At 50.4% G+C, this 4,691-nt stretch overlaps 1 long non-coding RNA gene across 1 annotated transcript; it reads left to right on the top strand.

Annotated features, from left to right (window-relative positions):
* The first annotated feature begins 443 nt into the window (after positions 1 to 443).
* LOC135966463 (uncharacterized) lies at positions 444 to 3,066 on the top strand. Its single transcript, XR_010579783.2, has 2 exons — positions 444 to 638; positions 2,644 to 3,066. It is a non-coding gene; the product is annotated as an uncharacterized lncRNA (long non-coding RNA).
* The last annotated feature ends 1,625 nt before the right edge of the window (positions 3,067 to 4,691 follow it).

The raw sequence follows: 4,691 nt of genomic DNA, 5'->3' as shown, positions 1-4,691 counted from the left end.
AGAAAATATTACACTGATGTTTGACCTCAAAACCTGGCCCTTCTAAGATAAACAATAGGGTGAAAACTCATTGTTTTCCTTCACCAGTGCATGAGAGAAAGAGGGCATGGAGTCATTGCTGGCAAACGTTTGAAAGAGCCTGTCTAATTAATCCAATGCCCTCTCCCCCTGACTGATGGATTAAGAGGAAGTGACAGATGTCATCTGTGTTGACTTCAGCAGAGCTTTTGATTCTGTTCCACATGATTTACTCATCAACCCAAAATAAACAGGCCTTTGCCTCACAGCTCAGAGGTGGGCATGAGAAGCTGGGCGCCTTGGCTTTTTGGAGTCTTATCAGTGGGTTGTCTCTCCGCGGGGGGTCCCAGGAAAGGCTGTCTCACAGACCAGGTGACATCAAAGGGAAGTCTCAAAGAGTAAGCTGGAGAGAGGAAACAGGGCTCTCTGGAGAAGAGCTGGCTGGAGATTTCATTCCCTGGGGACTGAGAAGGCAGAGATCCTGCTTCAGTCTGAGCGTGGAAACCACTTTGGGATAGGGCTCAGCCCAGACCCCAAGCCTGGGTCTAAAGGACAATGAGGCCGAATGGGAATTAAGTACTGCAGGGAGCCAAGGACGCTGGAGGAGAGGGAGCCCTCAGGTGACTTTGTTACTCCTGTTTTAATTGGTGCCATAATAGGGGATTTGGGGCAGGGGGAGGAGAGGGAGGCATATTCACCACTCACTGCTTTTTGGATACCTCATTTTTGCCCAGAGCTTTTTACTCAGGGTGAAAGTAGGCAGCACCAGCCAGTGGCCATTGTCAGTACCAGACAGTACCAGCCCAAGAGCCCAAAAGCCAACGTGGGGACCAGGAATAGGGTAGAGCCCCCAAATCACACTTCAACTCTGCCACTGATGCAAGGGACTGTGATTCTAGAGACCTGGGTCCCAGACAGTGATTCTAGGGACATGAGGTAGGGCCAGTGTGAGCTGTCAGGGGTTATGTTTGATTATTCATCCCTTCGTTCCACCTGTGTCTCCTGCAGTGAAGAGGGCTTTGGGGCACTGTTCAGTTTGCTGAGCTTTCCTGCAATGTCTTAAAGGCACCTGTGCAGAGAGTCCAGGCAGGAAAGGAAATGGGCAAAGCAAGTCAAAGAAAAGAGAGCCGGGGAGGGGAGGCTGCCATTTACCAGGGAGAGGGAGACCCACTAACGGGGTGAGCACCAATTACCTCCAGCAGACTGTGGCCTTGCGGCAGAATAACTTGGTCCTGATCATCCACATTTTTGGAAAAATATTCCAAGTTTAAATTTTATGTGAAGTCTAGCACAATTAAACATTGACAACTCCTTTCAACTGGATGGCCCACACCAAACCTGTCTGAGTCAAGTTCGGCCTACGGCAGGCCAGGTCCTCACTCCTGGCCCAGGTTTGAGGCCCACGGGTCCTGGGATGCCCTGGCTCCACCAGCAGGACAAGCTCCCAGTGCCCTCTGCCACACTCAGCCTTAGAAATGGCCAACCCTTGACCCTGGTCACTGAGCAACTTCTCAGTGACTTCTGCCTTGGAATACAAAATAAATGAGGGATTGCACAAAGAAAACAAGAAGAAAATTCAGAGCATTGACTACAGGAAGGGAAAAAACCTAGTTTTTCAACTAGTCCCTGTGTTGACCAGCATCAAGCGCACAGAGGAAATCAACCATAAACTGAAGTTCTGTCGGGCAGACACATACCTGGCTCTCAGCCCACGGCAGGGCTCAAATTTCTGTTCCGCTGGGCACCCCTATTCCTCCAAATCCTGGGACAGCCCCTTCTCTTCAATCTTTTTGTGTGTGTGTGTGTGCGTATTTATAAGGCGGGCATACAGGGTGTTGTTTTGGTATACACGATGTAATGGCTACTACAGTCAAGCAAATTAGCGTATCCATCACCTCGCAGAATGACTACTTTTTATGGTAAGGGCGCCTAAAATCTCTTCTCTTACTTAGCAACTTAGATGCAGATTTAAAATCTTACCATCTGAAGTCAGCTCCCCCAAATTTTTTTTGCCCCAACAGTGCTTTTAAAAATGTGAACAAATGCTAGTATTTAAAAACTGGGAAACTACACATAGAAATCCAGATTCTCTCGAAAACTCCAAAGGCCCAGATCCCACACCACCGCCCCCTCCGCCCCGGGGCAAAGACACCAGCACTGAGTGGTCACCTCTGTCCTCGGCAGAGGTCATGGCCTTTCCACTTTCCCCAGCCCCTACCTGGACTGCTTTGCTGCACGCAGGGAGGGCGGGGTGAAGAACTCAGACTGCCCAAGCTGGGTTGCAGAAAATCTTTGTGCCTCAGTTGATCTCCCTGTAAAATGGGAGTGATGGCATATCACCTCATATGACTGCAGGGTGAGTCGATGAGGTAACATGGGTGAAGTGATTAGAGCGGGACCCAGGACACAGGAAGACAGGGTGGCGGGGGATGTAGGTGTATTCCATCTGTGGCCTGCATTAGCATCAGGCAAGTCCCTTTTTAAGATCTGAGAAGCTTGAGGCTCTGTGCTGGCTTTCTCCTCTGCCTTTGTAACCTCTCCTCCAGATCCTGTCCAAGGCTAGATTGCTGGAGGCTGATAGTACATCCTCCTGCTAACAAGTGTCACGTTTGTGTCTCTGGCCAGGCATCCCCGCTGAGCACCCGGGTTTCTCCACTGACAGAGAACTTCTCTGACTTCGCTGATTCTCTCCCAGCATAGCCGCCAGCCTGCTCGACATCTCCCGTGGGTGATGCTACGGTCAGAATGTTTGTTCTCCCCCAAATTCATACATTAAAACCTAACCTCAAAATGACGGCATTAGGAGTGGGGCCTTTGGGGGGTGATTAGATCATGAGAGTGGAGCCTCATGAATGGGATTAGTGCCCTTAAAAAAGAGGCCCCAGAGAATTCCCTCACCCCTTCCACCATTTGAAGACATAGCAAGAAGGTGCCATCCATAAACCGGAAAGCGGGAAAGCCCTCATCAGACACCAAACCTGCCAGCACCTTAATCTTGGACTTTCCAGCCTCTGGAACCATTGAAATAAATTTCTGTTGTCTATAGGCCACTCAGTGTTAGGTATTCTTTATAGCAGTACCTATGGGCTAATACAAAGGACTCAAAGGCACATCAGACTGAACTTTGGGTAAGTCTTGCCTCATCCCTTTCCCAGGCCTTCTTCCTTTCTCCTGATCCCTTTCAGAGCATCTGACTCCTCCATTGCCAAGTCTACAAGCTGGTCAGCCAGTTCATTACCAAGTCCTGTCCACTGGAATTCTGAATGCACCTGCCCTCTGAGACCTCACCTTCCTGACTCACCTGGATCCAGCTTCTGCCTCCTGTCTTTTCCTCCTACTCCGGACCATACCAGTCTCTCCGGAGTGTCCCAACTGACCCTTGAAAAAGTCAATTTAATATGGGCTAAGTCTAGACTAAAGGCCTGGTTTTCCCCTTGCTTTTAGGATGAGGAGCCATGTCCTTGCCTGGTCTTCAGCCCCTGTGTGCCTTGACTCCACCCACATTTCTCTCTGCCCGCTGTGAGAACTCAGGGTCTCTCTCCACCTAATGTGAGGACTCAGGGTCTCCCTCCCCCCAGCGTGGAGACTCGGGGCCTCTCTCTGCTCAGTGTGGGGACTCGGAGTCTCTCTCTGTCCAGTGTGAGGACTCAGGGTCCTTGCATGAGCTCTTCTCTCTCCTGGGAATTCCTTTCACTTCCTGGCTGACACCAGTGATCCTTGAGGTCTCCATGTGAATATCCCTTCCTCAGGAAGGCTTTCCTGGCCATGATTCCTCAGCAAGCACACTTTCCTCTCCTCAAAACTCTTCCCACAATTGTAACCAAACACCAGCTTGTGTGAAGAGGGTGATTTGTCTTCCTGCTGCACTGTGAGTGCCACGGGGGCCTGGAGCACGTCTCCCTGTGTGTCACCAAACCACCAGTGCCTGACTCAGAAAAGGCAGCTCAGAAATATCAGAGGAATTGAATAATTCATCCAAACATCAAATTTCAAAAGCATGGTGCAGAAAAATATCAGTGGCTTTCATCAACCACACACTAAAACATTAGATAGGTCTAGATGCAGGCATAGTTACAAATGTGGCATCCCCACGGAGGCATGGCCCTGTCACCCTGGGCACCAGCCAGGCCACACCCTGAGTATTCTAGCTGTACCATTTTTCTTTAAAAAGATACTCTTTGAAATATGTGTGGACTGGGACATGCTCTCCCTTCTGGAGGGTAAGGTAGCCCACATCACTTCATGCAAAGTGTTGCTGCTGTTTCCACTGAAGTCCTCGTTACCTTCATACGATGCCTGGCCCACTGTAGGTGTCCCCTGAGAGTCCAGGCAGCAGCCCAGCTGCAGGGTGAGCAGTTGCAGGGAAGGAGCCTCAGGGCTGTCCCTGAAGGAGGCAGCCCAGCCTGGCCACCTCCAGAGCCCACATATTGCAGGGGAACAGGAGGCGCTCAGCCCTCCTCTGGCTCCACTCAGGCAAAACAGGAGAAAAGGCATTTAACGTTAGCCTGGGGGACCTGTCAAAATGCTTTCCAGCCTTAAGCTTCTGTGATTTTAAAATTATCTTGGGCTAAATGGCCAGGACTCAAAGGAGGGATTGGGAGGGTTGGGGGATGCGTACAGCCAAGACCCAGCCAGTCCTGGAATTGGACATAAAACAGCCAATTGCAGGAAAA

Source organism: Macaca fascicularis, chromosome 12 (genome assembly GCF_037993035.2).
Source record: "Macaca fascicularis isolate 582-1 chromosome 12, T2T-MFA8v1.1".
NCBI lineage: Eukaryota > Metazoa > Chordata > Mammalia > Primates > Cercopithecidae > Macaca > Macaca fascicularis.
The sequence above is the reverse complement of the archived record's forward strand: the minus strand, read 5'-3'. Positions and strand labels throughout refer to the sequence as shown.